Below are 25711 nucleotides of genomic sequence, written 5' to 3'. Positions count from 1 at the left end.
GACACACCCCACACCCCTCACTGTTACACCGACACACCCCATACCCCTCACTGTGACACCCAACACACCCCACACCCCTCACTGTAACACTGACACACCCCACACCCCTCACTGTGACACTGACACACGCCACACCCCACACCCCTCACCGTGACACCGACACACCCCACACCCCTCACTGTGACACTGACACTCCCCACACCCCTCACTGTAACACCGACACACCCCACATCCCTCACTGTGACACTGACACAACCCACATGCCTCACTGTGACACTGACACACCCCACACCCCTCACTGTGACACCCAACACACCCCACACCCCTCACTGTGACACCGACACACCCCACACCCCTCACTGTGACACTGACATATCCCACACCCTGTCTGGACACTGACACACCCCTCACCCCTCACTGTGACACTGGCACACCCCACACCCCTCACTGTGACACTGATACACCCCACACCCCTCACTGTAACACCAACACACCCCACACCCCTCACTGTGACACTGATAGACCCCTCACCCCTCACTGTGACACTGACACACCCCACACCCCTCACTGTGACACTGACACACCCCACACCCCTCACTGTGACACTGATACACCCCACACTCCTGCATAATGCAGTGGTGATAAATCTGCACACCTCACTTTAATATTTCCTCGGCTTCCGTTTGACAGAAGTCAGACAGCTTTTCGCTGTTGTGTTCTGCTCCTGAAGTGGGATTCAGTTGTTTGTTAATAAAATTTATGTATATCCTTATATACAAAGTGAGACTTGGCGTGCTATCTGTTGTGGACCAGAGAAGAGTAGGCGTTTGGAGTGAAGCCAGTTCAATAACTGGCCCCACAACTTTGACTGACGTTGCCCTTTTAAGAGGCTGTACAAAGACCGGGGATGATGAAGTGTTTTTTCGGAACGATTTGAGTTGACAGAAGCCATCACTGAGAGTGCAAGTGGAATCGGCAAGGTCTTGGATATATCACCACAAGTCAACGATACTGAGCCGGATCCACATTTATCCAGTAGCAATTTCTGTCGGAAAACTTTTACTGAGGTTATGGGAAGCTCTCATGCCTGGAATCAATCAATTTTACTCCTGGGGTAAGACTACTGCGTCCGCTTACAATCCAACCAATGTTACTGCAATGCGTTTGGTTAACTGGTGGATTCTGGCTTACTGTTTTTTCAATATTTTGTTTAAAAATATTTTTGACAGTCTTGTGTAAGGCCTTCATCTTTCGGGGCATTTCGAGTTGGGATGTTATGCTGCAGTGAGACCACGCCGAGAGTACTGTGTACCGGTTTGGCTGCCCTGTTATAGGGAGGACACCATTGAACTAGAATAAATGCAGAGAGATTTAGTAAGGTGTTGACAGGACTGAGTTGCAGAGAGAGCTTGGGCAGGCTAGGGCATTATTCTTCTGAATCCAGTGACTTTATAGAAATGTACCAAACCTTGAGGGCTACCCAGAAGGTGAAGGCACATGCAGGCTTTTCCCAGGGAAGGCGAACAAAAACTAGCGGGCACAAGTTTTAAGGTGAGAAGGGTAAGAGTTAGAAAGGGACCCGTGATGCAGCTTCTTCCCCAGGGGATGGTCCGCATATGGCAGGAGCTGCCAGAGGAAGTGGCTAAGGCAGGTGTATTAACATTTAAAAGACATTTTGATAATCACGTGGAGAGGGAAGATTGAGAGGGGTAGGGAGTAACCGCATGTCAATGGGGCTATCTGGGTGGGCATCCTGGTCGGTGTGGACTAGTTCGCATAAGCTATGACTTGTGTTTCTGTATCGTAATTCAGGATCTCGGGAAATTTCAAAGAAATCCACTTCTCAGTGATTTATGTAGTGAGGTGACTGTTGTAATGAAGAGCTGGTGGTAGCCAGTTCTTGAACCGAAAACTCCCATAATAGCGACCTAATCAAGTACCTGTCCACCACACAGCGATGTGACCCTGGGTCTCAGAGCTCTATCTCCGGGGGCGACTCACACACTCCAGCTGATGTCGCTTCCTTCTCCCCACACTCAGGGGCAACAGATCAGTGGTCGAGCAAAAGATTCAAAGACGCTCTGGGCTCAAACAACGGCACATAGCAAAAGAAAATATAAAAGTATTTGTTAATCAGGATGTGGTTATTCAGTGTGAGAGAACTAAGGCCTTGCATTTGCAAAGCAGTTTGACTTTGCTGTGAAGAGAGCATTATTTAAAAAGGGCTGAGTAGTCTCTCCATTCATGATGTCTGCAAGCTAATGAAAGCATTCACAAGCTCCACATAACACTTGTCCATCCTTCCCATGGTCCTGCACTGGGGTTACACAGGAAACAACCCAGCCACTGGTATGGTGTACCAACTGAAAGCTGGCACTGACAGAGGCTCAGATGAGATGTAAACTGAGGTCCTCTGCACATTAATGATCTAGTGACAGCATTATTGAATTTTGCCTGGTATAGGACATAGAAGTGCCCACTGTGGTGTTCAGAAGAATGATGGGTGAAATCTCATTGAAGCCTATCAAATACTGAAAGCACTAGATAGAGTGGAGGTGGAGAGGATGTTTCCTATGGTGCTGGAATCTAGGACCAAGAGTAGAAGGAAGCCAGTTTAAAATGGAGATGAGAAGGAATTTCTTTAGTCAGAGAGTGGTAAATCTGTGGAACTGGTTGCCATGGACAGCTGTGAAGGCCAAGTCCATAAGACCATAAGATAAAAGAACAGAATTAGGCCATCGAGTCTGCTCCGCCATTCAATTGTGGCTCATCCTTTTTTCCCCCTATCATCCCCACACCCTGGCCTTTTCCCTGTAAGCTTTGATGCCATGGCCAATCAGTAGCAAGAGGATTCGAGTACAGGAGCAGGGAAGTACTACTGCAGTTGTACAAGGCCTTGGGGAGACCACACCTGGAGTATTGTGTGCAGTTTTGGTCCCTTAATCTGAGGAAAGACATCCTTGCCATAGAAGGAGTACAAAGAAGGTTCGCCAGATTGATTCCTGGGATGGCAGGACTTTCATATGATGAAAGACTGGATCGACTAGGCTGGTACTCGCTGGAATTTAGAAGATTGAGGGGGATCTGATTGAAACGTATAAAATTCTAAAGGGATTAGACAGGCCTGATGCAGGAAGATTGTTCCCGATGTTGGGGAAATCCAGAACGAGGGGTCACAGTTTGAGGATAAAGGGGAAGCCTTTTAGGACCGAGATGAGGAAAAACTTCTTCACACAGAGAGTGGTGAATCTGTGGAATTCTCTGCCACAGGAAACAGTTGAGGCCAGTTCATTGGCTATATTTAAGAGGGAGTTAGATATGGCCCTTGTGGCTAAAGGGATCGGGGGTATGGAGAGAAGGCAGGTACAGGGTTCTGAGTTGGATGATCAGCGGTGCAGGCTCGAAGGGTTGAATGGCCTACTCCTGCACCTATTTTCTATATTTCTATGTTTCTAAGAACCCGTCAATCTCCACCTTAAATACATCTAACAACCTGCCTGTAGTAATAAATTCCACAAATTCACCAACCTCTGGCTAAAGAAATTTCTCTGCATCTCTGTTTTAAATGGTTCCCCCTCTACCCTGAGGCTGTGCCCTCTTGCCCTAGACTCCCCCACCATGGGAAACATCCTTTCCACATCTAATCTGTCTATGCCTTTCAATATTAGAAAGGTTTCAATGAGATTCCCCCACCTCATCATTCTAAATTCCAGCAAATACAGGCCCAGAGCATTCAAATATTCCTCATATGATAACCCTTTCATTCCCAGAATCATCCTTGTGAACCTCCTCTGGACCCTCTCCAATGCCAGCACATCTTTTCTTAGATGAGCAACCCATAACTGTTCACGATACTCAAGGTGAGGCCTCACCAGTGCCTTATAAAGCCTCAGCATTGCATCCCTGCTCCTGTATTCTAGACCTCTTGATATGAATGCTAACATTGCATTTGCCTTCCTCACCACTGACTCAACCTGCAAGCTAAGCTTTAGGATGTTCTGCACAAGGAGCTCCAAGTCCCTTTGCATCTCAGATTTTGTGATTTTCTCCCTGTTTAGAAAATAGTGGGGTATTCAACAATGGACCAAATGAGCTACTTCTGCTCCTATGTGTTATGGTCATATAGTCTTCCTCCATTCACTGCCTGAGCACATATTTGTCTAACTGCTTCTTAAGTGCTGTTATCAGATCTGCTTTCTACACTTTTCCTGACAGCGAGGTCCAGGTACCCATGAACATGTGTGTGTGCATAAAAACTTGCCATGTTCATATTCTTTAAACTTTTCCCTGATAACTTAAATTTGATATTTCCGTCCTGGGAGGAAGGCTCAACTCTACCATGTTTCAGTCAGGTCACTCCAGAGAACTCTCTGACATCTGGGCAGCACCCTGATGAACCTCTGCAGAGCTTCCATAATGGGGCGGCCAGAATTACACAAATGCCCTCTCTCCAGTCATTTGTACGGCTGCAACATGACTTGCTGACTTCTATACGCAGCACCCCAGCTGCTGAAGGGTGACCTGCCATATGTCTTTACTGTCACCGTATCCACTTTCACAAAGCCTCTTACACCCTCGCCTCTTTCACAAAGTTGCAGACCTACACTCTGGGGTCCCTCTTGCATTAATGTTCCCAAGCATCCAGCCATGTATTGTTAACTTCCCTTTTCTATTTAACGTCCCAAAGTGACCTCAGCTGTCTCTTTGGAGTGAAGGAGGATGAGAGGTGACTTGATAGAGCTCCACAAGGTGATAAGAGGCATTAGATCAAATGGGCAGCCAGAGACTCATTCCCCAGAGTGGAAATGGCTAATAGGAAAGGGCTTAATTTTAAGGTGATTGGAGGAAAGTTTAGGGGTGGTGTCAGAGGTAGGTCCTTACACACAGAGTGATGTGTGTGTGGAATGCACTGTCACATGTGGTAGAGGCAGATATATTGGGGACATTTAAAAGACTCTTAGATAGGCACATGGATGATAGAAAATAGATGGTTGTGTGGGAGAGAAGGGTTAGATTGATTGGGAATAGGTGAAAAGGCATGGAATAGGCAGCATGGTAGCACAGCACTTTACGATACCTGCAACTGGGGTTCAGAATCAGAATCAGGCTTATTATCACGGGCATGTGACGTGAAACTTGTTAACTTAGCAGCAGCTGTTCAATGCAAAGCATAATCTAGCAGAGAGAGAAAAATAATAAATAAAATAAAACAAGTAAATAAATTATGTATATTGAATAGATTTTTTTTAAACGTGCAAAAACAGAAATACTGTATATTTGAAAAAAAAGTGTGATAGTGTCCAAAGCTTCAATTTACATTCAGGAATCGGATGGCAGAGGGGAAGAAGCTGTTTCTGAATTGCTGAGTGTGTGCTTTCAGGCTTCTGTACCTCCTACCTGATGGTAGCAGTGAGAAAAGGGCATGCCCTGGGTGCTGGAGGTCCTTAATAATGGACGCTGCCTTCCTGAGACACCGTTCCCTAAAGATGTCCTGTGTACTTTGTAGGCCAGTGCCCAAGATGGAGCCGACTAGATTTACAACCTTCTGCAGCTTCTTTCGGTCCTGTGTAGTAGCCCCTCCAGACCAGGCAGTGATGCAGCCTGTCAGAATGCTTTCCACAGTACAACTATAGAAGTTTTTGAGTGTATTTGTTGACATGCCAAATTGCCATCGCTGTCTGTAAGGAGTATGCATGTGCTCCCCATGATTGCATGGGTTTCCTCTGGATGCTCTGCTTTCCTGCCACAGTCCAAAGAAGTACAGGTTGGCATGTTAATTGGTCATTGTAAATTGTCAGTGATTAGGCTAAGGTTAAATCGGAGTACTGCTGAGAGGCGTGGGTCGAAGGACCAGGAGGGACTATTCCACACAAATGAAAAAAAAGATAAAAATGTTGAGCTGAAACACCTGTACTGGTCTATGTTCTAAACCCAATCTGCCATCTGTCTGTTCTGATCCAGCTGGTCCATACCCTGTTCTGATTTCCAGTTGGTCCGTGTCCTGCTCCAATTTCCAGCCGGTCTGTGCCCTGCTCCGATTTCCAGCTGGTCCATATCCTGCTGTATTTGGCTGCTCCGATCCAGCTGGTCTGTGACCTTCTCTGATTTCCAGCCGGTCCGTGCCCTGCTCCAATTTCCAGCTGGTCTGTGATCTGTTCCGATTTCCAGCCGGTCTGTGCCCTGCTCCAATTTCCAGTTGGTCTGTGACCTGTTCCGATTTCCAGCCGGTCCGTGCCCTGCTCCGATTTCCAGCCGGTTTGTGATCTGTTCCGATTTCCAGCCAGTTCGTGCCCTGCTCCTATTTCCAGGTGGTTTGTGATCTGTTCCGATTTCCAGCTGGTCCATATCCTGCTGTATTTGGCTGCTCCGATCCAGCTGGTCTGTGACCTTCTCTGATTTCCAGCCTGTCCGTGCCCTGCTCCAATTTCCAGCCAGTCTGTGTCCTGCTCCGATTTCCAGCTTGTCCAAGTCCTACTCTGATTTCCAGCCGGTCTGCGTCTTGCTGTATCTTAACATCCTTCCTTGCTGTTCATAATTCTGCCAATGTTGGTGAAGACACGGAGTCGGAGAGTGATAAACCCTGGTGGTCATTATCCATTTGGTACAGCCAACGCAGTTTGTCCCAGTTTACTGTGTTCAGTCCATACCTCTCTTACACATCTTTAAAGACATTCATCATCATTGTTTGCCGTGTCATATGACGTGAGCGATTATGGTCTTCACCGTGATTGTTTTTGGCAAATATTTCTACTGAAGTGGTTTGCCATTGCCGCCTTCTGGGCAGTGTCTTTACCAGACGGGTGACCCCAGCCATTATCAATACCCTTCAGAGGCTGTCTGCCTGGCGTCAGTGGTCGCATAACCAGGACTTGTGATGCGACCATCCACCACCTGATCCTACGGTTTCATGTGACCGTGATCGGGGTGCTACGGAGGGCCGAGAGTAACCTGAAGGCTAGTGGAGGGAGCAAGTGCCTTACAATTCCTTTGGTAGAGATGTATCACATCCCACCAATCAAAGACAGACCAGCTAATTCAGCCACCTACATTTCATTCCAACATATTCAAATAACAGAGGTCCAGCACTGTTATCACCACAGGTCATGGATGTACAGTCACAATATCACCCCTCCATCCATGGCCTCGGTCTTCCATGACCAAGCCAGCTGCCAAAAGTCACAAAGGTTCTGTTACAATAACACCTCTCTATCCTCCTATGACAAAGACAGCGCATTGTGGATCCTGTGTCTCAATCTTTTGGATCAGTCTAGCATGAGGGACTTCATCAAATGCTTTACTCTGACCAATATTCACTCTTCAGTTTATGTCACTGTAACAGTCTACTGTAACACTGTGACGCTGTCACACAGGTGTTGGTTATGTCACTGTAACACTGTGACGCTGTCACACGGTGTTGGTTATGACACTGTAACACTGTGACGCTGTCACACGGTGTTGGTTATGACACTGTAACACTGTGACGCTGTCACACAGGTGTTGGTTATGTCACTGTAACACTGTGACGCTGTCACACGGTGTTGGTTATGACACTGTAACACTGTGACGCTGTCACACGGTGTTGGTTATGACACTGTAACACTGTGATGCTGTCACACAGGTGTTGATTATGTCACTGTAACAGTCCACTGTAACACTGTGACGCTGTCACACAGTGTTGGTTATGACACTGTAACACTGTGACGCTGTCACACGGTGTTGGTTATGACACTGTAACACTGCGACGCTGTCACACGGTGTTGGTTATGACACTGTAACACTGTGACGCTGTCACACAGGTGTTGGTTATGTCACTGTAACACTGTGACGCTGTCACACGGTGTTGGTTATGACACTGTAACACTGTGATGCTGTCACACAGGTGTTGATTATGTCACTGTAACAGTCCACTGTAACACTGTGACGCTGTCACACAGTGTTGGTTATGACACTGTAACACTGTGACGCTGTCACACGGTGTTGGTTATGACACTGTAACACTGACGCTGTCACACGGTGTTGGTTATGACACTGTAACACTGTGACGCTGTCACACAGGTGTTGATTATGTCACTGTAACACTGTGACGCTGTCACACGGTGTTGGTTATGACACTGTAACACTGTGATGCTGTCACACAGGTGTTGTTTATGTCACTGTAACAGTCTACGATAACACTGTGACCCGAACACAAGTGCTGGGTCTAACAGTCTACTGTTGGTTCTAACAGTCTATTGTAACAATATGACACTGTCACACAGGTGCTGGTTATGTCACTGTAACACTGTGGCGTTGTCACACAGGTGTCAGTTATGTCACTGTAACAGTCTACTGTGACACTGTCACAAAGGAGTTGGTTATGTCACTGTAACACTGTGACATATGTATTGGTCGAATTAGCCCCATTTACTCCCACTATTATCAAGGCTGTTCTTCAAGAAATACAAATAGTTTGAAAAATGACAGGTGAAATTTAATACATACAAGTGCAAGGTGTTACACTTTGGTGGGGTCAACCAGTGTTGGTCTCACACAGTGAATGGCAGGGCACTGAAACAAAGGGACCTGGGACCTTCATTGAGAGTGGTATCGCAGGTGGATAAGATCATAACAAAAATTTTGGATACCGAGTACAGGAGATGGGATGTTATGGAAGTTGCATAAGACATTGGTGAGGCCTATTTTGGAGTATGGTGTGTAGTTCTGGTCAACTACCTACAAGAATCTTTCTTTTTTTTTATAAACGAAGTTGAAAGAGTGCAGAGAAAGTTTACAAGGATATGGCCGAGTCTGGAGGACCTGAGTTATAAGAAAAGATTGAATAGGTTAGGACTATATTCCTTAGAACATAGAAGAATGAGAGGAAATTTAATAGAGATATGCAACAGACATAATTCCCTATTCCACTGGTACTGTGGGGCGTCTTCTCTACTGAAAAGTGATGGGTAAAGGAATTAGAGAATTGCCCCCTCATATGACCTTCGTGTTAACTGGAGAGCTTTCCTGAATCCTGCTGCAGAAATCTCTCTAGTTGGCAGCATCTTCCATTTAGTTAAGGGCAGCCATTTCTTCCTTAAGGCTGAGATATGTAGTTACAATCTTTCCATGCTTTGTCACTGATGGCAGAACTTGCTTCAAAGTTCTCTCGGATCATGATAGACTTTCAACACAGGAGAGATTTCATAGAACATAGAAATTTCCAACACATTACAGGCCCTTCAGCCCACAATGTTGTGCTTACCATGTAACCTACTCTAGAAACTGCCTAGAATTTCCATACCGCATAGTCCACTATTTTTCTAAGCTCCGTTCACCTATCTTAAAAGACCCTATTGTATCTGCCTCCATCACTGTCGCTGGTATTGCATTCTACTCTCTGTGTGAAAAACTTGCCCTTCTTACGCCCTCCTAATGTCGGTGGTGGGGAAGCTGCTCGAGGCAGTTATCAAAGATGTGATAACAGCACATTTGGAAAGCGGTGAAATCATTGGACAAAGTCAGCATGGATTTGTGAAAGGAAAATCATGTCTGACGAATCTCATAGAATTTTTTGAGGATGTAACTAGTAGAGTGGATAGGGGAGAACCAGTGGATGTGGTATATTTGGATTTTCAAAAGGCTTTTGACAAGGTCCCACACAGGAGATTAGTGTGCAAACTTAAAGCACATGGTATTGGGGGTATGGTATTGATGTGGATAGAGAATTGGTTAGCAGACAGGAAGCAAAGAGTGGGAATATGCGGGACCTTTTCAGAATGGCAGGCGGTGACTAGTGGGGTACCGCAAGGCTCAGTGCTGGGACCCCAGTTGTTTACAATATATATTAATGACTTGGATGAGGGAATTAAATGCAGCATCTCCAAGTTTGCGGATGACACGAAGCTGGGCGGCAGTGTTAGCTGTGAGGAGGATGCTAAGAGGATGCAGAGTGACTTGGATAGGTTGGGTGAGTAGGCAAATTCATGGCAGATGCAATTTAATGTGGATAAATGTGAAGTTATCCACTTTGGTGGCAAAAATAGGAAAACAGATTATTATCTGAATGGTGGCCGATTAGGAAAAGGGGAGGTGCAACGAGACCTGGGTGTCATTATACACCAGTCATTGAAAGTGGGCATGCAGGTACAGCAGGCGGTGAAAAAGGCGAATGGTATGCTGGCATTTATAGCGAGAGGATTCGAGTACAGGAGCAGGGTGGTACTACTGCAGTTGTACGAGGCCTTGGTGAGACCACACCTGGAGTATTGTGTGCAGTTTTGGTCCCCTAATCTGAGGAAAAACATCCTTGCCATGGAGGGAGTACAAAGAAGGTTCACCAGATTGATTCCTGGGATGGCAGGACTTTCATGTGAAGAAGGACTGGATGAACTGGGCTTGTACTCGTTGGAATTTAGAGGATTGATGGGGGATCTGATTGAAACGTATAAAATCCTAAAGGGATTGGCCAGGCTAGATGCAGGAAGATTGTTCCCGATGTTGGGGAAGTCCAGAATGAGGGGTCACAGTTTGAGGATAAACGCGAAGCCTTTTAGGACTGAGATTAGGAAAAACTTCTTCACACAGAGAGTGGTGAATCTGTGGAATTCTCTGCCACAGGAAACAGTTGAGGCCAGTTCATTGGCTATATTTAAGAGGGAGTTAGATATGGCCCTTGTGGCTAAAGGGATCGGGGGTATGGAGAGAAGGCAGGTACAGGGTTCTGAGTTGGATGATCAGCGGTGCAGGCTCGAAGGGTTGAATGGCCTACTCCTGCACCTATTTTCTATGTTTTCTATGTCTATGTTACCTACTTCCAAGCACCTTAAAACTATGCTTCCTTGTGCTAGCCATTTCAGCCCTGGGAGAAAGCCTCTGACTATCCACACGATCAATTGCACATCATCTTATGCACCTCTATCAGGCCATCTCTCATCCTCTGTCACTCCAAGGAGAAAAGGCCGAGTTCACTCAGCGTATTCTCATAGGGCATGCTCCCCAATCCAGGCAACATCGTTGTAAATCTCCTGTGCACTCTGTCTGTAGTATCAACATCCTTCCTGTAGTGAGGTGACTGGAGCTGAACACAGTACTCCAAGTGGGGTCTCACCAGTTTCAAACCATCACGTTCACGCTGCCTTTAACTGACTCTCATGTTTTTTCTGCAATTATTCTCAACGGCAGCCACCTATTGCCCCACCATCTCCCTAACTCTCCCTCCCCTTCACCACCTCACAGGCATTAAGGGAAGCAAGGGAGGAGCTGACAAGGCAGTGGTCAATCCTCAACGTCTACAGGAAGAGTGTCAGACAACTGGGTGATTGTAACGTAGCAATGGAGGCAAGAAAGTACAGTGGAGTTAATTTCACTGTGGCAAACGGTAAATATAGCAGGGCAGTGTAAACCTTCAGGAAAAAGCAGCAGTTAATCAGGGGCACTCAACTTCACTTGCCCATCACTGAATAAACTATGGAGTCACTTTCAAGGACTCTTATTATGATTATGATTATGAGGACACGCAGTTCCCTTTTATTGTCATTTAGTAATGCATGCATTAAGAAATGATACAATGTTTTTCCAGAATGATATCACAAAAGCAAATGACAAACCCACTTAAAACAAACAAAAACCACATAATTATAACATATAGTTACAACAGTGCAAAGCAATACCGTAATTTGATAAGAACAGACCATGGCACAGTCAAAGTCTCTCGAAAGTCCCATCATCTCACGCAGATCGCACAGTAGCAGCGGCAGCGAAGCGGGCATTTCAGAAGTTTCTCCAGGTGTTCCGCCGCGCCTCACGGCTGTACCCATCAAATCCGGATTGTGCACGGCATCCTAGTTACACGTAATCGATATTCATTCGGAACGGCCGCGCGCGCTAGGTTGCGCCGCCACCTTCTCCTCCCTCCTCTCCTCTTCATCTCACATCCTCGATATTTATTACCTATTTGTTATTATTCTTACTTTTTTCCTTTTGTATTTGCAGAGTCTGTCGCCTTTTGCACACTGGTTGATTTGGCCGTGGTTATTACTCCATTATGGATTCATTGAGTTTCCCACAATGAAATGAATCTCAGGGTTCTATACGGTGACATATTTGTATATTGATAATAAATCAATCAAACTTTGACACTTGAATGGACCTTACATGGGAAAGTCATACTTGACAAACTCGGCTGAGTATTCCGCAGTGGTAGCCAGAACCTGGGCAATATATTTGATGTGACATTTGACAAAGTCCCACATGATTTTAGGCCACAGAAGTAAAACCCTCACATCCAAGTGAATGCGGCAAAAGGTTAACCCCAAGCTTGGCTCAGTGCAGAAGACACACAGGATAATGAGGGTTAGGTGTGTTAGTGACCCTCAGGTTATTCCACCATCGGGTTCCATAGAACTCGATTCTTTACGGTTTGCAGAATGTTTCCAATGTAGGGGCACGGTGAAGAAGTTTAAAAGTTATACAGTGATCACGTCACTGCTCATGAAGGGAAATGCTGAGACTTCCGAGAGATAATGATGGTCTGGTCAGCTGTGTGGAAAAGTGGCAAATGGAACTTAATCCAGGGAAGGTGAGCGAATATAACTGAGGATATAAGACCATAAGACATAGGAGCAGAATTTGGCCATTTATCCCATCGAGTCTGCTCCACCATTTAATCATGGCTGATCCTTTTTTTCCCCTCTGCAGCCCCATTTCACGGACTTCTCCCCATAACCTTTGATGCCATGTCCAAACAAGAACCTATCAATCTCTGCCTTATATACACCCAACGACCTGGCCTTCACAGCTGCATGTGGTAACAAATTCCACAAATTCACCACCCTTTGGCTAAAGAAATTTCTCTGCATCTCTGTTTTAAATGGATGCCCCTCTAACCTGAGGCTGTGCCCTCTTGTGCTAGAATCTCCCACCATGTGAAACATTCTTTCCACATCTACTCTGTCTCAGCCTTTCACCATTCAAAAGGTTTCAATGAAATTCCCCTTCATCCTTCTAAGTTCCAGGGAGTACAGGCCCAGAGTCATCAAACATTCCTTGTATGATAACCCTTTCACTCCTGGAATCACCTTGTCAACTGCCTCTGAAATCCCTCTAATACCAGCAGATCTTTTCTTAGATGAGGAGCCCAAAACTGTTCAGTATTCTCAAGGTGAGGTCTCACCAGTGCCTTATAAAGCCTCAGTATCACATCCCTGCTCTTGTATTCAAGTGATTTTGAAATGAATGCTAACATTGCATTTGCTTCCTCACCACTGACTCAACCTGCAAGTGATGTTCTGCACAAGGACACCCAAGTTCCTTTGCATCTCCTAATCTGTCTAGGTCCTTCTGCAGTTGACCTGTTTCCTCAACACTAAAAGCCCCTTCACCAATCTTTGGATGATCTGCAAACTTGGCAAAATTCCATCATCTAAACCATTGATATACAGCATAAAAAGAAGCTGTCCCAATACTGACACTTGTGGAACACCAGTAGTCACTGGCAGCCAACCAGAAAATGATCCATTTGTTCCCACTTGCTGCCTCCTATCAATCAGCCAATGCTCAAACCATGTTAGTAACTTTCCTGTAATACCATGGGCTCATAACTTAGTAAGCAGCCTCATGTGTGGCACCTTGTTAAAGGCCTTCTGAAAGTCCAAATAAACAACATCCACTGCATCCTCTTTATCTATCCTACATGTAATCTCCTCAAAGAATTCCAGCAGGTTCTTCAGGCAGGGTTTTTCCTTAAGGAAACCATGCTGATTTTGTCCTATCTTGTCACCAAGTACTCCATAACCTCATCCTTGACCATCTTCCCAACCAATGAGGTCAGGCTAACTGGGCTATAATTTCCTTTCTGCTGGCTTCCTCCTTTCTTTAAGAGTGGAGTGACATTTGCGATTTTCCAGTCCTCTAGCACCATGTCAGAGTCCAATGATTTTTTGAAAGATCATTTCTAATGCCTCCACAATCTCTAACACTACCTCTTTCAGAACTCCATGGTGCAGCTCATCTCCTCCGGTGACTTATGTATCTTTAGGTCTTTCAGCTTTTTGAGCAACTTCTCCCATGTAATAGTAACTGCACCCACTTCTTTTCCTTCACACACGACAACATCAGGCATACTGCTGGTATCTTCCACAGCGAAGACTGGTGTAAAATACTCATTTAGTTCATCAGCCATCTTCTTGTCCCCCATTATTGTTTCTCTGGCCTCATTTTCTAGTGGTCCTATATCCACTCTCAACTCTTTTATTTTTTGCATACTTGAAAAAGCTTTTTACTATCCGGTTTGATATTGCTTGCTTTCATATTTCATCTTTTCTCTCCTAATGATTATCTTACTTGCTCTCTCTAGGTTTTTAAAAGCTTCCCAATCCTCTATCTTCCTGCTAATTTTTACTTTGTTGTATGCTCTCTCTTTTATTTTTTACATTAGCTTTGATTTCCCTTGTCAGCTGTGGTTATACTCTTTTACTATTCAAGTATTTCTTTGTTTTTGGAAAACATCTATACTACACCTTTCTCATTTTCCTCAGAAAATCACGCATTGCTGCTCTCCTGTCATCTCCTTCCAATTTACTTTGGCCAACTCCCCTCTCACACCACTGCAATTTCCTTTACCCTACTGAAATACCGCTATGTCAGACTTTACTTTCTCCCTATCAAATTTCAAGTTGAACTCAATCACGTTGTGATCTCTGGATCCTAAGGGTTCTTTTACCTTAAGCTCCCTAACTGCCCCCAGTTCATTACATAACACCCAACCCAGTATCGCTGATCCCCTAGTCGTTTCAACAACAGACTGCTCTAAGAAGCCATCTCTTTGGCACTCAACAAACTCTCCCTCTTGAGATCCATTGCCAACCTGATGTGTCAAAATGTTCCATGACTTTATAGAATAATATCCTCAGATCAGATCTCTCTGCTCTCAATTCAATTTATTATGCATAATAAGTTGAATATATTATAGTGTATAAATGGAACAGGAATATAAATACTGTGCAGAAGCCTGAATCTCATATACATTAAGCTCGGGTGCCTAGGACTTTGCACAATACTGTATTAGTCAACATGGAGTGGAGAGCGAGTTTGTGAATCTGGCCGGTTGGGAGTAGCGATGGTGGAGCACCGCGGGAGGTGTGGGGGAGAGGTGGCAGAAAAGGTAGGGTAAATACAAACAGGCTTTATCCTCTGAGGTTGGGTGGGGCTACAACTAGAGGTCATGAGTTCAGGGTGAAAGATGAAAATCTTAAGGGGAATATGTGGTGAAACTTCTTCACTCAGAGGGTCGTGAGAGCATGGAATGATCTGCCAGCACGAGTGGTACAGATGAGATTATTTTCAATGGCTAAGAGCAGTTTGGATGGGTCCAGGGATGGTAGGGGTGTGGAGGGCTCTGATCCCGGTGCAGGTCGATGGGAGTAGGCAGTTTCAATGGTTCGGCATGGACTCGATGGACCGAAGGGCCTGATCCTGTGTCTATTTTCAGTCTATGACTCGATGACACCCTAGCTATGTATATGTGCTCAAGACTTTTGCACAGTTCGCTCATTTGTGATGCGCAATGTGTATGACGAAGGCAGTCACAAGATCACAAGACAAAGGAGCAGAAGTAGGCCATTCGGCCCATCGAGTCTGCTCCTCAGCTTCCCCGTGAGCTGAGCTATTCACCCATCTAGTTCCAATTTCCGGCTTTTTCCCCATATCCCTTGATACCCTGACTAATTAGATACCTGTCAATCTCCTCCTTAAACACCTTCAATGATCGGGCCTCCACAGCTGTATATGGCAATGAATTCCACAAATCCACGACCCTCTGGCTAGGAAGAAGATTTCTCCTCATCTCTGTTCTAAGACCATGACCTCTTGTCCTGGACTCACCCACCAAACGAAACAACCTTTCCACATCTATTCTGTCCAACCCTTTCAACATTCGAAATGTTTCTATGAGATCCCCTCTCATTCTTCTATACTCTAATGAATACAGTCCAAGAGCCGACAAACACTCCTCGTATGTTAGCCCCTGCATTCCAGGAATCATCCTCGTAAATCTGCTCTGAACTCTCTCCAAGATCAGTACATCCTTTCTAAGATAGGGGGCCCAAAACTGCACACGGTATTCCAAATGAGGTCTCACTAATGCCAGCCGTGTCCATTCCACACCTATGACTGCTTGTGACAAATTTTTCTGCAGAAGTGTTTTGCTATTGTCGCCTTCTGGGCAGTGTCTTTACCAGACGGGTGGCCCCAGCCATTATCAATACTCCTCTGATATTGTCTGCCTGGCATCAGTGATCACGTAAACAGGACTTGTGATATGCACCAGCTGCTAGTACGACCATTCGCCTCTCCCATGGCTACACGTGGCCCTGATCAGTGGTGGGGGGGTGGTGGAACTAAGCAGAGGGAAGAAACCTTGCACCGTCTTTGGTAGACGCACATCTCCACTGCGCCACAACACTACATATTAAATAGAGTGCAGAGCAGAGAGACCGTAGAATGTGCACCCACAGATTTTTAACAGCGACAGGGCTTGTCAAAAATGTGGTTAAAAACCACAGGGTGTTTTTATTTATTAGCCAGGGCAGAGCATTTAAAAGCAGGAGATTACGTTCAAACTGTAAACAACATTAAATTAACCACAGCAGGAGCAGGTTACAGTCATCACAACAGAGGAGAGATGCAATTCCCCTGGAGGGAAAGCGGGGAAGTTATGAGGATTTGCCTGGACTGGAAAACTGAGGCAATACAGAAAAATTGGATGTAGGAATTGTTTTCCTATAAACAGAGGAGGCCGAGGGGAGACTTAATGCAGGTGATGACAGTCTAGAGAGGGGAGCTGTGTCCCTGAGCAGTGGAGTTTAAGACCGAGCTGTTCTGGTTAAATGTCTGGAGTGGAGCTGAGAAAGATGTGTATTTCACCCAAAGGGTAGGTTTCGGGAGGTGGGATCTGAAACTTACTGCCCGAGAGGGTGGCGGAGACAGAAAGCGTGCTACATTGAAAGAAGTGCATTTGATGGCCTCAGGTCAATGGGGGAGATCGGGAAGTAGGGTTTAAGCTGCATGGGATGACTATCTTGCTACGACTTTGTTAATATTTAATGATACTGTTTCCAGGAGCTGAGAGTGCAGACGAAACCAGTTTAACGTCTTATCTCAGTGTCCTGTTCCTATGGGACAACCACTGGTCTATAAGCCTTTAAAGCCAAGGCACCGTGAGCAGACTCACAACTGTGATCGCCGGAGGAAAATGCCAGCTGAGCTGCTATGCCTAAGACCCTGTGCAACACCACAGATCTTTACGCAATGGTGCACAGATTGAATCCTCAGTCTATAGGAGAGAGTGCAGTGGTGCCGGTGAATTCCATCATTAAAGCTGCAAATCTCGATCTCAGCTGGAATCATGGAAGTCCATGTGGGTGGGTCGAAGGCCATGGGCAAAAATCCATTGCCATTTAGGCTGAGGTGTGCTCCCCAAGCTGCACAATTTAGAACCAGTGATATAGCACAGGGTAACAGTTCAGCATGGACTAGATGGGCCAAATGGTCTGTTTCTGTGCATTGGTGCTCTATGATTCTGAGTGTAGATAAGCCGAATAGCCTGCTTCTGTACAGTAGTACCCTATGACTCCAGGTGGGCCAAAGGTCCTATTTTTCTGCTGTAGAGCTCTGCGTCTTTGACTATCTCTAGGTGGGCGGTTTCTGTGCTCTGTTGTTCTATGAGTCAATGACTCCCATTGAGCCATAGTACTCTGTCTGGATGGGCTGTCGGGCCTTTTTCTGTGCTGTACTGTTCTATGACTCTGGCTCCAGATGGGCTGAACGGCCTATCTATTTGCTGCAGTTCTCTGTGACTATGTCTCTGTGAACAAGTATCAGAGAGGTTGGGATATTTCCTCAGCCTGACAGCTGAGTTGCTTTGCTTTCTCACTCACAGTTCGAGCGGGCCACTGACCAAACACAGGCAAGTCGGACTAGCATCAATTGACACCTTGGTCAGCATCGATGAGTTGAGCTGAAAGGCCTGTTTCAGAGCTGTATAAATCTTTGAATCTATATATAAATGAACGTTCAAGTCTGTTTACTTAGTCCCGTCAAACAGATCCCTTGTCTTTGTGTCAGCGTGTTTGAAAGCCAGACAATTTGTTGTCTTCCCCTTTTGGCTTCCGTTTCAAGCCCGTCTTCCCATAAATATTGCAAGAAACTGCTCTTGCAAAAGACTGCCTCTTGACTCAGCTGTATTAGTCGGTTTCCGGAGGCTGCAATTATAAATAGATGAACAGAGTGAGTGGGGAAAGGGGACTGCAGCTATGGGTGAACTGTAAATTGGAGGAATATCCTTAATCACCACCAAATGCCAAGAATTGCTCCCTGTGCCCTACGTGCAAATCCCTGCGCTCCCATCAGTTAGTCTAGCTCGATTATTTAGAAATGATGCCAATGTTGACCCTGTTCCGGATGTTAATATTCAAATTTAGAATGGGAATATCCTTTGTGTAATTGCAGGGTGATGAGCTTTGCATTGTGAATTTCCATAACTGTGGAGGTAGGAATTCCTGATTTCAAGTCAGATTTAGACCTCAGGTCATGGATGACTTTAACTCATTAACTCTGTAACAAAGGAACATTGTTTACTCAACAGTACTGCCATAAGATAGGTTTAGACTATTTTTTAAAAGATTGTACATCAAAATATCGAAATGTACAGTGAAATGCATCATTTGTATCAACTACAAGTGCAGTCCGAGGATGTGCTGGGACAGCCTGTAAATGCCAGCACACTTCTGGCACTAATATGGCACGCGTACAGCTTTAGAACGGGAGAGGAAACTCCCATGGTCGTGGGGAGAATATACAAACTCCTTACAGACAAAAGGGGGAATCGAAATCCAAACAGTGGTCACTGCCACTATAAAGTGATCACGCTAATCACTAAGCCGCCCTTGGCCTGGGTAATTCATTCTCCCCCTTGCCTTGACTAAATGTCTCCTCCAGCTCGCCTGCCTTATTGACGTGAGGGCTCTGTCCTTTACCCTAGGGAACTGCACCCTGCTTGCACGAAAGCAGTGAGGGTGAGACTCCTAGCAGCCGTGGGAATTTATGCTGACTGTGCAAAAGTGTTCTTGCAATAATAAAGAATTAAAGTACAATGTTAGAGAGAGTCGTAGAATCAGAGAGCTGTGGAGGGCATTAACAGGCCTTTCAACTATCACGTTTTCTGTGAAAGGTTTGATCAAAAATCCCTGTTCTCATTTAACCCTTCTCACACGTCCCCACTAACTTTGATCTTTGTTTGCTCTTTACCTACACTAGAGGAATTTTCTACCAGTTAGACTACCACCACATCTTTGGGATGTGGGAGGAATGGGGAACAGCCTGGGGGAGATCCTGCATGGTCCCTGATTCTCACCCAAGGTCAGGTTGAAACCCCCAACAGCAGCACCTACAACTGCATTGTACCAGCCGGTCTTCAGTGCAGTAACATTTCTGCTGTGATGTTGTGAACAAATCTGTACACAACAGGAAAGCTGTGGCTTGCTTTTGAAGGTTGGCTGGTAGGGAGGCAAAATTGATCATATTGAAGATCCTCAGGCAGTCAGGCAGCACTTGTGGAGGGAGAAAGTGAGTTGTCATCGCAAGGCTTTTGCCTTCCACAAGGACAAAACAGAGTTAGAAAGGAAGTGTGTTTTCAATTGCAGCAAAGGGTGAGAAGTGGCAGAACAGAGGGAGCACCTGATGATACAATGCAGACCAACTAATATTAGTGGTCTACACTGCTCTACACTCTGTGCATTGGCTAATGACGGGTCTGTCCTGATAGTGGGATCTGCAGGTAACTTACCCGGGAGGACAGAGATGTTAACGTGCCATGGTTTTCACAGAAAACTTCATCACATGAGTTTTTTCAACTGTAGCGTTGACATTTAATGGTAGTTACTGTTAGGCTAATCGAGATAACGCAGCAGGTGCCTGAGGTTGAAGCTGGGGACCCACCTCCTGGTGCTGACAACACACTGGGCGTTGCCTTTTGTAATTAAGCCACAAAGTGCAACGGAGCCCGCAACTGGTTTCCTGCTTATGCACACTCCCACACGCCGTGCTCTGTCTCTCCAACAACATCAGCAAGGTCAGGCTGTTGCTAAGGAAACAAAAGTTGAATGGCCTTGCCCTTCCTGCTCTGTTTCCTTCCCCACCCTTCCTTGTCAACCTGTTGGCCAGCCTGTCTTGCGACAGCCAGACAGGATCTTGCAGATGGGTCTCCCCACGTCTCCCAAGCTCAGAAGTTGAAATACTCAGCCCTAGGCCTGCGAATTTTTGGACGTGAGGCGCAGAGGTGAAGGCCCAGACCCCAGTGCTTCCTCCCCTTTGTCCAGGAAATGCCCAGGGAGGGGAGTCAGGGAGATGCTGGTGTGAGCGTCGAGGAGTGCTTGCTGATGAGCAGTGCAAGAGAATGTGTAGTTGCATATTCAAATATGGCAGTGCAGTCACTCATGTCTGTCAGTTTGAGTGTGCTTGGGTCCTGGTCTGTGTGTTCTGGGAACAAAGCAAGACAATAAAGACATGAACTGTTGAGGCAGTGATGCAGACGTTAGACTGAGCCAACAGAAATGTACACTTATCAGTACAGAAATGTCACTCAGTGAAATAACAACAGCTAGAGTACAGGAACTGAGAAAACGCTACACTCCTGATAAGGCTTGAATTGAAATCTGCTGCTGGGACTTTCAGAACAAAAAACAGGAAAGAGCCCTGCTGTTGATAAATCTTGTGTCATGGTATTTCAAGCTCCCTTTACACTGTCCCCTCACACACTCCCAGGCTGAGACAGAGTGAAACCTCATCTAAACTGCCCTGTCACACACTCCCAGGAGAGGACAGAATAGTTTTAATATGGAGTATCACACACTGTCAAGGCAGAGACAGCATGGTTTAGATTTGGGTTATAGATGATTTAGAAGGAGAAGCTAAAGTCAGATGTATCCGTATTGCAGTGGAATAAAGGGAACTACAGAGGCAAGAGAGAGGAATTGGTCAGAACTGACTGGAAAATAACACCGGCAGGGAAGATGACAGAGCAGCAATGGCTGGAATATCTGGAAACAATTCAGAAGGTACAGGATATATACATCCCGAAGAGGAAGAAGTATTCGAAAGGCAAGATGACACAACTTTGGCTAACGAGAGAAGTCAAAACCAAACATAAGAGCCAAAGACAGGGCATATAATAGAGCAAAAATTAGTGGGAAGTTAGAGGATTGGGAAGCTTTTAAAATCCAACAGAAGGCAACTAAAAATATCAATAAGAAGGCAAAGATGGAATACAAAAGTAAGGTAGCCAATAATTTTAAAGAGGATACAAAAAGTTTTGTCAGATACATAATATGTAAAACAGAGGTGAGACTGGATTTTGGACTGCTGGAAAACAATGCTGGAGAGATAGTAATGGTGGACAAGGAAATATCGGATAATATCGGATGAAGTATTTTACACCAGTCTTCACTGTGGAAGACACCAGCAGTATGGTGGGAGAGTCTAAGCCCAGAGGACAGAGCCTCAGAGTAGAAGGTCATCCTTCTAGAATGCAGTTGAAATTTCTTTACCAGAGAGTGGTGAATCTGTGGAATTCTTCGCCACAGGCAGCAGTATATGTTTACTTAAGGCAGAGGTTGATAGATTCTTGATTGGTCAGGGCATGAAGGGATGCATAGAGAAGGCAGGAGAAAATTGGACCAGCACTGATGAAATGGTGGAGTAGATTCGATGCTGCTCCTGTATCTTATGGTCTTATTATCATACACTAAGGTAGGAACAGGATGGATTAGGCACAGAGTGAAGATCCTTTAATCTTGTCCAATCAAAGACTCTCAGGAGAGGCACAGCGCATGTTCACATCTGCTCGAACTCTCATTTATTTGAAAAATGTGATGGTGAGTTTAGACAGGACAAAGATGGGCCAGGAATTTGAAAAGGTCACATTTAAAAATCGGGCTCCTGCAAGACAGATGTTCATGTCAAGGGTGGTTGAGGGGAGGATTATTGGGGTCCCAGGGGACGGTAGAGTCACTGACATTTTGAGTGCAGCTGTGAGGCGTGGGAGAAGACGTTCTCACAGAAGAACAATGCTACTGTCTTGTGAACATTACATCCTGGTTATTTTAATCTCTATGGCTTTTGATTGAACATACAGTATGTCCTGGCCTTCAAGCGCACTGTCTAGCTGTGCTAAATTCAGCTCTGGGCTCTGAGACACCCCAGAACTGATGAAATCCTTATGGCCTTTTTCTGATTGGGTTCCCTCTGACTTCAAAGTTCAAAGTGAATTTATTGTCGAAGTACATATATGTCACCATATATCACTCTGAGATTCGTTTTCTTGTGGGCGTAGGCAGTAAGTCGAAGAAACGCAATAGAATCAATGGAAGACCATACTCAAAACGATGGACAAACAACCTATGTGCAAAAAGCAACAAACTCGGCAAATGCAAAAGGAAAATAGAAATAATAATAAATAAATATTGACAACATCAACCTAGATAAGTGTGAGGTGGTTTTCTTTTTTTTAGTCAGAGGGTGGTGAATCTATGGAATTTGTTGCCACGGGCGGCAGTGGAGGTCAAGTCACTGGGTGTATTTGAGACAGAGATTGATAGGTATCTGAGTAGCCAGGGCATCAAAGGTTATGGTGAGAGGGCGGAGGAGTGGGACTAAATGGGAGAATGGATCAGCTCATGATAAAATGGCGGAGCAGACTCGAAGGGCCGAATGGCTGACTTCTGCTCCTTTGTCTTATGGTCTTATGGTCTTTTGGTAGGTCAAATATAATGGCAAAATATAGTATTAATGGTAAGACTCTTGGCAGTGTGGAGGATCAGAGGGATCTTGGGGTCCGAGTGCATAGGACAGTCAATGTCACAATGGGGGGCATTGGGAGCAAGGGTGGACCCAAATGCAAGACACATCTTGTGAGGTTAAATAAATTTAGTTTATTGTTCAATACCAGGAGAGCAAGGCAGGAGCAGGAGTAGCGAACTGGACAATGACTCAGGACTATGACTAGGCTGGGACTAGGGGTCTGGGCTAGGACTCAGAATCGGATCCCAAAACTAGAGGCGACATGAAGAGGCTGCGGTATGGACTCCGAGCCAGGGACTGGGCAAGGACCCAGTACCTGGGTCTTGCCCCGGGCTCAGACCCCAGAACCAGGCATGGACATGACATGGGCTAGGGAGAAGAGGAACATGGAAAAACAGAGCCTCGGTCTCGGGAGAGCAGGTACATGGAACCATGGACACATACACAGAACACAGAGTTGGGACCCCTCCTTGGGTACAGGACATAGGGCCGGGACTCATGACCTCTCCGTGGGGCAATGGCAAGACGGCCTGACTTACCCAACGGAGGCGAGGACAAGACACGACCAACACGAAAGAACACCAGACAGTACCTATCTAGCTCCGGCGATAGAACTAGACCGAAGTGCAGGAAGGGCTGCAGACGAGGGCTAGAGGCGAGAGGGGCAGAGAAGGGATTCAGACGGTGGGGGGGGGGGTGGTAGGACAGGAATCACAGACCGCCAGGGCTAGGACTTGACTCGGAACTTGTCCCAGTGTAGTCACTGGGATGATGTAGGGGCATTGGACATGTCAATGTCCCAGTGTAGTCATTGTGGTGATGAAGGGACGTTGGACATGTTGTCCCAGTGTAGTCACTGTGATGATGTAGGGACATTGGACATGTCAGTGTCCCAGTGTAGTCACTGTGATGATGTAGGGACGTTGGACATATCACTGTCATAGTGTAGTCACTGTGATGATGTACAGACATTGGATACGTCAGTGTCCCAGTGTCGTCACTGTGATGATGTAGGGATGTTGGACATGTTGTCCCAGTGTAGTCACTGTGATGATGGAGAGACGTTGGACATATCACTGTCACAGTGTAGTCACTGAGGTGATGTAAAGACATTGGACATGTCAGTGTCACAGTGTAGAAACTTTGGTGATGAAGGGACATTGGACATGTCCCAGTGTCGTCACTGTGGTGATGTAGGGATGTTGGACATGTTGTCCCAGTGTAGTCACTGTGATGATGGAGAGACGTTGGACATATCACTGTCACAGTGTAGTCACTGAGGTGATGTAAAGACATTGGACATGTCAGTGTCACAGTGTAGAAACTTTGGTGATGAAGGGACGTTGGACATGTCACTGTCACAGTGTAGTCACTGTGGTGATGTAGGGACGTTGGACATGTCACTGTCACAGTGTAGTCACTGTGGTGATGTAGGGACGTTGGACATGTCACTGTCACAGTGTAGAAACTTTGCTGATGAAGGGACATTGGACATGTTGTCCCAGTGTAGTCATTGTGGTGATGTAGGGATGTTGGACATGTTGTCCCAGCGTAGTCACTGTGATGATGGAGAGACGTTGGACATATCACTGTCACAGTGTAGTCACTGAGGTGATGTAAAGACATTGGACATGTCAGTGTCACAGTGTAGAAACTTTGGTGATGTAGGGACGTTGGACATGTCACTGTCACAGTGTAGTCACTGTGATGATGTACAGACATTGGATATGTCAGTGTCCCAGTGTCATCACTGTGATGATGTAGGGACATTGGACATGTCACTGTCACAGTGTAGAAACTTTGCTGATGAAGGGACGTTGGACATGTTGTTCCAATGTAGTCACTGTGGTGATGAAAGGACGTTGGATATGTCAGAGTCTCAGTGTAGTCACTGTGATGATGGAGAGACATTGGACATGTCAGTGTCCCAGTGTAGTCACTGAGGTGATGTAAAGACATTGGACATGTCAGTGTCCCAGTGTAGTCACAGTGATGATGTAGGGACATTGGACATGTCACTGTCACAGTGTAGAAACTTTGATGATGTATGGACGTTGGACATGTTGTCTCAATGTAGTCACTGTGGTAATGTAGGGACTTTTGTTGCATGAGTGAGTGAGTGGGCCAGTGAAGGAGTGGAGCTCTGAGGCTTTAACTCGAGAGATTCTGGCAGTTTTGGCAGTTGGACTGTGCAATCAAGTCAATCAAGATTTGAATAGCTCAGCAGAAAGCAGTTGATTAGACAATCAAGATTTAAATAGCTCAGACTCAGCAGAAAGTAGCTGATTGGGCATTCGAGGTCAGGTTTGAACTGAGAGCTTGGATACATACATGGAATTATGATCTAGTGGCCATTAGGACCCAGAGAGCAGTAGGGCAGGATTTGGGATGTATGTGTCTCAACTTGGAGTTATGGTTGGTCACCAGGTTTCAGATGGTGTTTCTGTCTTTGCAACAGAATTATTAGCAATCCTCTGGGCCTTATGGTGATTAGAAGACTCTCGACTACGTGGGGTTATCATCTGTTCGGATTCTGCTCCTGCCTTAGAGGCTATAAAAAGGAATAAATCAAAAGCTCATCCTGACAGAGTTATTGAGATTCTCTTAGTGTTGTTTAGAGTAGGGAAGATGAGTTGTGCAGTTAGATTTTCATGGATACCAGGGCATGCTGGGGTGGAGGGAAATGAAATTGTGGATGGCATCGCAAAGTCTTCCTTACAGGGCAGGCAAGTAGAAATTAGAGTTCCCCTAGGCAGAGCAGAATTGAGAAGTAGGATTAAATAAGGTATAGCAAAGAAGTGGCAGGAGGATTGGAAAAATGAAGTAAGGAGCAGGCATTATTTTTCTAGTCACCCACTAGTTTAAAAAGGTCTCAGACTGTTAC

At 45.6% G+C, this 25711-nt stretch overlaps 1 protein-coding gene across 1 annotated transcript in view; it reads left to right on the top strand.

The window, feature by feature from the left end:
- The first annotated feature begins 920 nt into the window (after nucleotides 1-920).
- LOC140189163 (RAS guanyl-releasing protein 2) overlaps nucleotides 921-25711 on the top strand; it is a 139817-nt gene continuing 115026 nt past the window's right edge. Inside the window, exon 1 of the mRNA XM_072245860.1 lies at nucleotides 921-1114. The gene's annotated coding sequence lies outside the window, so the exon portion shown is untranslated. The remainder of the gene's footprint in view (nucleotides 1115-25711) is intronic.

The sequence above is a fragment of the Mobula birostris genome, chromosome 28, assembly GCF_030028105.1.
Source record: "Mobula birostris isolate sMobBir1 chromosome 28, sMobBir1.hap1, whole genome shotgun sequence".
Taxonomy (NCBI): Eukaryota; Metazoa; Chordata; class Chondrichthyes; order Myliobatiformes; family Myliobatidae; genus Mobula; species Mobula birostris.
This window is presented reverse-complemented; position numbering and strand designations above follow the sequence as displayed.